Below are 8236 nucleotides of genomic sequence, written 5' to 3'. Positions count from 1 at the left end.
CGTGAACTGTATACATAACAGGGTATTTCGGACAGCTAGTCCGGGGTCCCCACAGAGCTGGTATCAGAGCCATCCTGACTGTAGGAGACCTTAGTTAGCCTGGACGTTAGTTAGGAAACAAGTACTTGGGCAAAACTATTTACCAAACAAATTCTTTCGTTAGTCGGAAGCATAACTTCTACTCCTCTTGTTTCTTCAAAACTTCTAAATTCTTATCTCTCCGCTTTATAGAAGTGTTTGAAAATTCTTACTCTATTGTCTCATCCACTTCAAACCTACATATTGGACGATGTCCCCAACTCAGACCGGAGACTCGAACTCAAAGATACATCAATCCCACAGGAAGACTCATGAATCTCCAACGACAGCTATTGAAGATTGGAGGCCGACTTAGTGTGCACATAAAAGAATGATAATATCATGTCTTTGGTTGTCACCAAAGTATGTCAAAGATCTGACCTTGTTCCTCCGTGGACTTGCACTTTTTGCAGTCGTCAGGGATCAAGTCCTCAGTTTTTGACTAGTAATTTTTAGGCCAGCCACCAGAAGATGCCGACTTTGGGAGTACCTACACAACTACCCCTTCGAAGACCCCACGTCCCCGGGATGTTGAGCAAAAAGACTACACAATTTTAGCCTCTGCCTCAACATCGACGACTCAACACCAGGCCGCATCACCACCCTCTGCTTCGAGAATCCTTGTTGAAGACGATGTCAACAAGATGAAGGCGCCAACATATGTGACCAGCCCCAACACTATAGGATGGATAGGACAAACTCAATCGCTTTGATTGAGCTACCCCCGCGCATTCGGAATTTCTGGGTACTTAGAGTGCCTTGTTTGGTGTGATGGTTGCTTGTTGTTTCCTAGTGTGTTGTCTTGAGTGTTTTTATCTGTTGTAGTGTGCATGATTGTCTTGGCCCTTCGGTTTGAATAACATTCTTGGTGTGATAAACCAGCGTAGGAAGCCCCTCTAAGACGTTTTCACATTCATCTACCTCGCCGATAAAATGCTTACTGCTAGCTAAATGGGTAAGTTAACCCTGTTAACCATCGATTCTCAACCGTTAGAGAAACTGACCCAGACCCCTATCTACGCCAACTACTTTCAAGATCAGCTGAAGCATCTCTACTAAGCCGAGAAGACAGAAGACCCTACCTTCAAGAGTGACTGCACCTCTGCAAGAAGACATGCATACTAACTTTGTCTAACCTTGGAGTATAATCGCGCTAACCTCGAGGATATCTTTTTGAAACCACCCTCTAACCCACCGTCTAACAAACTGAGAGAACAATAGCGTCCGACCCAAGTTACATCACATGGTTCATCTGTTCCTCATCAAGTGAAGCTCATGAAGATACCTCAAGACTCAAGATTAGGTGTATTTTACCTGCTCACTTCTTAAGTGGTATAAGTCAACACTGATCCTCAAGCTGAAGATTGTCTTCGACGGCCTTCGTTGCTGCTTCATATGGAGACCAACCAGGCATTTCATCGACTTACTTACCGCGCGTATATGGTCTAATAAACACCGTGAGTGCCTCTTGAAGTCGTGGACTACATATCGTCTCCTGAAGATTCTTCAACTGAATACGGAAGATCGACGGCTTCTTCAGAAGCCCAGACAGGACTACAAGGCAGAAGCTCTGAGTTTTTCCGAAACCTGATGAAAAATCCTAAGGGTGGAAGACTTCGTCTTCCACTAAAAATTGGAGCTGACCCTAAAAATTTAAACCTTTCTAAAACACCGCTGGGAATTTGGGATGCACTAACTTCCCTTGAAGCTGTGGACTGCACCTCGCTCCCTGAAGATGCTTCAACTCAAGACGAGAGAAAGATCACTTCTTCGAAAGCACTGACAAGACCCTTGGCCGAAGCTTAGAGTTTTTAAACCCCCCTATGAACAATTTTAAGGGTGGAAGACTTCGTCTTCCACTAAAATTTAAAGTTAACTCTAAAAAGTTTTCAACCCTGCTAAAGCACCGCTGGAGTGCGCTAACTCTCCTTGAATCATGGACTCTAACACCTGCTTGGAGTATTCAACCTCTTCATGAAGCTCACCATCGGCAGGAATCCATCATGTCTCCCAGAAGATGAAGCAACAACCTTCTCAAAAAAATGGCACATCTACAAAAGAATGGAGTCTAACTTTAGTTAAACTTTACAACCCCTCTAGTTCTATGCTTAGTAATCTCGGGACGAGATTATTTTAAGGGTGGAAGATCTGTAACACCCCAACTTTTTGCAAGCTTGTTTAATTATCCAAAGTGCAAAAATTAGGGGGAACAAAAACTTTTTCTATAGACTAATTAACATAAACTGCCTTGATCTGTTGGTAGATAAATTGTCTTGATTTGCTTGTTGAGTTTTGTTTTGAGCTACCCTTAATAACAACACCTCTAGTGGTTAAACAAGCAACTCACTAAATAAAACACATGGTGGCTTAGGAAGAATTGTTTTTCTTTTTACTACATCAAACCTCCCTCCTGATGGCAACATGAGTGTGCCTACTCATAAGATTCCAACTTTGGCAGTTGATCTCTTAGCACCCACAACTGTTTTTGGTGACCTCAGTGCATGGATCTCTTCTATACAACACCCTCTGCAACTTCCACATCTTACATGTCACATCCTCCACTTGCAACTCTTATAATCACTTGATCTGGTATCCTATCCAATGTTTCAGCACCAGATCACTTCTTCCTCTTTTACCTCTTGTGTTTATTTAATCCAATTTTAATATCCACAAAACCAAGAGTAGGTATGATGGGTACATTTTGTAGCCACCATCTACCCTTGAGAACACTCCTTCCTAAATTAGTTTTCTTTCTCAAAAACCCTATTGTTTCTCTTCCCTGGTTTTAGCCACAAAAATCACTCCTTGTTATTAAAACTCCTTAAATGTTTTCTTCAAATAACAAGAGAGATCGTGGATGGTATTTTGTATCATCCCATTCCCTTCAACCCAAAAAGACTTTCTATAAAGGCATTTGATTTTCTTCCTTCTTTTAAGTGCATGGTTTTGGTACATGTGCCATCCTTGCACCTTTTGATAACACAAGGGGAAAATCTATTTGGCATTATTATGCAAGTAGACCCATTTTGTTTTAAAAATCATTGGATCTCTTTCAAAATGTTTTCAAAGGAAAGTTCAATATAAACCCTATCCAACATTTTGATCAACTCTCATAGTGGTGGAGACCCACCTCTGTAAAGTTCCAGATCTAATTAACAACTTCCATTCATTCATCACATCTCACTCTTGTATGGTTTACCATCATCATCTTGACCTCATGTTGATGGCTTATGCCACCATATTCATCCTTGTGAGTATGGTTATTTCACTCACCATCTCTCTTAGCCTTGCTCTACAATTGTCTAAACCACCATCACCACCATCATCTTTTGGCCAAGTTGATCACTTGATCAAAGTGCTTCATTCCTCAACATTGGCACCAATGTTTATTAACACCTCTCTCTTTTCATTCTTACTTCATAAAATCAACATTACCCATCTACCTTGACATGCTCATGCATTGTTGCATGTGGTCAATGCCAATCTTTTCAATTTTGAATTCAAATAAAAAGTTTTATTCTTCAACTATACCTTTGGATCTATTTTCATCTTATGTTTGTCACAACCAAAGTGGTGGGAATTATCCTTAGAGTACATATCACCTCACACTTCTTTTTATCTATATGAATCCACTCATATTCTTATCATCATTAAAGTCACTCATTGACGTCATCTCCTCAACATCATGCCTTGGCCTACACACATGGATGTTGTGCATCTCTTTGTTTGTTCACTTATGTTCGGCAAGGATGGAGCCGGCCATTGTCTATGCATGGCAATTTCGGCCAGCCATTCCTCTCTATTTTTTTTCCTCTACAAGACTTGCCTCCCAACTACCCCAATCAATAAATGAGCAGCCTCCCAACCCACCCAATCAATGAGGAGGCAGCCACCATCCTCCCTCTTTATAAGGAGCTTGGCCGGCCACACCTCCTCTCCTTTGCCTCATTTCTTTTCACTCCCTACTATTTCCTCCACTCCCTCACACTCTCCTCCTCCACTTCCCCACGAAAATGGTGCTCCCCTTGCTCCCATGGCCGGCCATGGCCATGGCAAGCCACCAAGATGAAGCTCTCCCTCTCCCTCAAGCTCCTCCTCACCATGAGAGCCTCTCTCTCCTTCTTCTCCCACACCCTATATGGTTTTCTCTCCTCTTCTTCTTCCTCCCTTGCTAAGATTGGATCTTGATGCAGGTGCATGTTGGTCCAAGCATGGAGAAGCTTGAGCTATCCTCAGATCTGAAGTTCTTGAGCAAAGTTCGTCCAAATCCCTGCAGTAATTTCTGTTATCTTGCTGTTTCAGATTCTGGTACGAACTTGTAAAATCCACCAAATCTCGTGCGCAGATCCAAATCGAGTGATTCAAAGTTCCGCAGATAGATACGGAAAAGATCTACAACTTGGCGTTGGTCTCATCCTCAAATTCGTTACGGATTGTCCAAGGTAAATAAAGTTCTGTAAACATGCAGATTCACTGTTTGTTAGATTTGTTCCGATTTTCAAAACTTTTTTGAACAAACTCAACTGTAGGTGAAAGCCCTCTTCAATACCTTCATTTTGGCGGTGGTTTCACTTCGATTGACCTCCTGAAACTGAAATGGTTCACAGATCAAGATCTGATCAGATCTGACTTTGTCGAATTAAACCAGGAGCTTGGGAATGAATTTTTGAATGAAACCAATTGGGTAAGAACCAGCTTTTCAATACCTTTCAGATGCAGCTGACCACATATTTGTATGAGTTATGTAAGATTTTGGGTGAATTAAACTTGTTATGTGTGTTCTGCAGACATGGCTGTTAGCTTTGAAATCACCAAAAATCCTTTTTTGAACCTAATTGAGTGATTCCAATTCTGTAAGATTACTGAATGTTTTCTTAATCTTCTCAAACAAGTTTCACACCTTTATCCTTTCTGTAACTCCAGTGAGAAAGCAAATGGTACAAACATGCAGTAACCTTTTCAATCCATTTGTGGGAATTTCAGAAACAATTTGAACCCAAATCAAATTGTGTATGCATCTCTGTTTAATTATCTTTGAAATGCCAGTGGTCTCATATTTTTAGGATTTTTCTACGATTTATGGCTTACAGATCTTGTTTTCTGTACAGTCAGATTCAAAGAAATTCCTAAATTTGTAGGATTCATATGTTTGGGTGATTCCAATTGGGTTAGTCTTGTATTAGTACTGGCCATCTAGGAAAAATATTATTAGTCTCTGTTCATACATTTCTATTGCTGTTAGTAATGTATATGTGTGACATGCTTTGTTGAAGCAAAACTTTTCGGTTTATTTAAAACCCTTGACCAATTCTTTTTAGTAGGAATGGGCAACCTTTGTCTTATGCTTGCAAAACAAAAGCTCTGCAAGTTAACATCAGCTCTTTTGTTTTGCTTAAGTCTTCAAATGGTAGGGCATATCATTTGCTTCCTATTCTTGTGTAGTGTTGTGTAAGCTTTACAAAATAGAGAGAATGATTTCCCGTTTTTTCCAAAAATGTTTCAAAAAAATAATATGAATGTTTGTAATGCCCAACTAATGCACTTGTCCTCTTTATGATGTTATCTACCAGGGGATACTTAGTTGTGCCATGGTGATACCGAGAGAGGCAATTGCTAAGTTATGATACTCTCATACCTTTACTAGGTAAATAAAATGGGTTCTCTTTTAGTTGCTTTGTAGTATCTCTAAGTTCTTTGTATGTTAGCCCGTAGTAAGGTGGTTAGCTATTGCTTGTTGATTGTTGAATGTTGCATGCTTGTTATGATTGGTGCAATGTGATTGATTGTGTTCCTTTTATATTTTCCGACGATAGATGCGAACGATTCCGGAGAAGAAGAAGAAGTGGTTCGGACAAGGATTCTATTTATATTGATGGGATTCTTATATTGATGAAGTTGAAGAAGTCCAGGGACAAATAAGCCAAGGCAAGCCATCTTTTGATCTCTGATATGATGTCTCTTTGGATGTCATCTTGTGCTATCAATAGCATCTTGGTTCTATGTGTGATGATCTCCATATTGTTGTCATCTATGCTTCGATGCAAGCATGGTACCTCTAGTAGTTTTATCTTGTCAAGGTCTTGGTAATTGGTTGGGTGTATGGTATCATGGCCATTGCTATCCAACTTGCTTTCTATATTTAGCTTGAATATGTTCCACCTCGGGACAAGATTCATACTACACCCCCTTCTAGTGTAGATGTATCAATACCATGTTTTTGGTGTATTCTCAAATTGTGATGAGTATGCCTGTTTTCCCTTAATGGTGTTGGTGTTGGTCAATTCTCATCCCTATCTATCTATTGATTGGGTTAGATAGCACCACAAATCTGAAAGTATATTTCCTCTTGTGTTGTCATAATACATGCTTAGCTCAAGCAAGTATGATCCACTCCAATACCTCTTTTTCATACCCTCAATGGCGTGATGATCCTCATCTCGGCCATAGTGTTGTATTAGTTCAACTCATGAAACTTTAGATTGGGAACCCCTCAAGGTTTGCCTTGTTGTAAATGTTTATGAAAACCTTGGGTGAGGCAATCTTACCCAAGCGTATGGTTTATGAAAGGAAAGGATCTTGACAAAGATGGTTGGAAAAAGGAATGTGTGTGTGTGAGTTGAGTTTTGAGAAAAATGACACATGGTTCTTTGTATTCGCCCGGAACAATTACACAGCACAACCATAGCTACTCCAACGTGGGCACGGGGCTTAACTTGATGTTTGTTCTTCTTAGCATGAGGCACCGCACAACTATACAAGGGTACGGTTACCCCCGAGTCCGGGTTGTCATGGTTGGGACAATAGTATAACGGGAGGCCTTCGGGGCTGACCCGTCCGGAAGACACTATGGGTCTCCTGGCTTGGCGGTGGAGCCACGCTCTAGAGGAGGTGAGCTGCCACGGTGCCGGGGAGGTACATACTCCATAGGGTAGGACCTCGTGTTAAGTCGAATGGGCGAAAGGTTATGTCCGGGTATCCGTCGTGGCATATATCGTTATGCGGGGATGATGCCCACACGATAGGTATCCGGATAGTTGTGGTGAAAGTGTGCAAACTCTGCAGAGTCAAAACTATTTGAATAGCCGCGTCCGCGGTCATGGACGGTTGGGATGGCCGTTACAGAGCTGTGTCGAGTTTTGGTTTTGAAAATGATTTCCAAAGGAAATGTGTGTTGGAAGTACCGGAAGGGTACGGGAAAGATGGTGTGCCGACCATGTGGAGATGGTCGAGGAAAATGGAACAAAAGAGGGTGACCCTTCCTAGTGTTTCATGTAGAGGAACTCTGCTTTAACAGAGATATAGAGATGTCATAGGACTTTCTTAGTGTCCCCTTCAACTGTGATGTGGGATGCTATATCCACAAGAGAAACTGATTCTCTTTCACATGCTATATCCACCAGAGAAACTATTCTTCCTCTCTTGTCTTCTTTAGTTATAATTGTTATCACCTTCTTGATGGTTTGCGAGTACAATTGAAATGTACTCACGGCTTTGTCCCTGGCTATTTACTTGGCCAGACCTGGAGGACTTCGACAGATGAAGAAGGAGTTGACGACGTCTATGCGAGCTAGGAACGTCTTCCCAGTCAGTTGCCTGTAGGGTTAAGGCAGATGACTTGGGCTCTACGCTGCTGAAGTGATTCTGCTACTCTGATGATTAGATTAGGCCCTTCGAGGCTATCTTGTAAAGATGGGTCATGTGACCTTATTGTAATTTTCTTATTCCGTTTTGTAAAGGATGATGTAATTTGATATCAGTTCGGTTATGTGTTCACGGCACACTGATCATGGGAACGTGAACTGTATACATAACAGTGTATTTCGGACAGCTAGTCCGGGGTCCCCACAATTAGTAGCATGGCTAGCGGTAGAGATAGCTTCCGCCCAAAAATTGTAGTTGGACTTGTATTCCATCATCATGGTTCGAGCGGTTTCGATCAAGGTTCGATTCTTCCTTTCGGTGACCCCATTTTGTTGGGGAGTATATGGCGTGGAGTACTGGTGTTCGATTCCTTCCTCACCGAGGAAGTCATCCAATGTGTAGTTCTTGAACTCCGTTCCATTGTCGCTCCTTATTGCGAGAATCTTGTTGTCGTACTTGCGTTGAACTTGGTTGGCAAACTCCATCATGGTCCGTTGCGTCTCACTCTTGTACTTGA

The 8236-nt window shown here is 41.6% G+C and overlaps 1 long non-coding RNA gene across 2 annotated transcripts; it reads left to right on the top strand.

Annotated features, from left to right (window-relative positions):
- The first annotated feature begins 3941 nt into the window (after positions 1 to 3941).
- LOC139830098 (uncharacterized) lies at positions 3942 to 7871 on the top strand. 2 transcript variants are annotated; one of them, XR_011754354.1, is made up of 5 exons: positions 3942 to 4334; positions 4424 to 4762; positions 5649 to 5722; positions 5892 to 6003; positions 7596 to 7871. It is a non-coding gene; the product is annotated as an uncharacterized lncRNA (long non-coding RNA). The 2 variants fall into 2 exon arrangements; XR_011754355.1 differs by lacking the exon at positions 5649 to 5722.
- The last annotated feature ends 365 nt before the right edge of the window (positions 7872 to 8236 follow it).

This window comes from Lolium perenne, chromosome 3, assembly GCF_019359855.2.
Source record: "Lolium perenne isolate Kyuss_39 chromosome 3, Kyuss_2.0, whole genome shotgun sequence".
In the NCBI taxonomy this organism is placed as follows: domain Eukaryota; kingdom Viridiplantae; phylum Streptophyta; class Magnoliopsida; order Poales; family Poaceae; genus Lolium; species Lolium perenne.
Note: the sequence above shows the minus strand (reverse complement) of the source record. Positions and strands in the feature narration are given on the sequence as shown.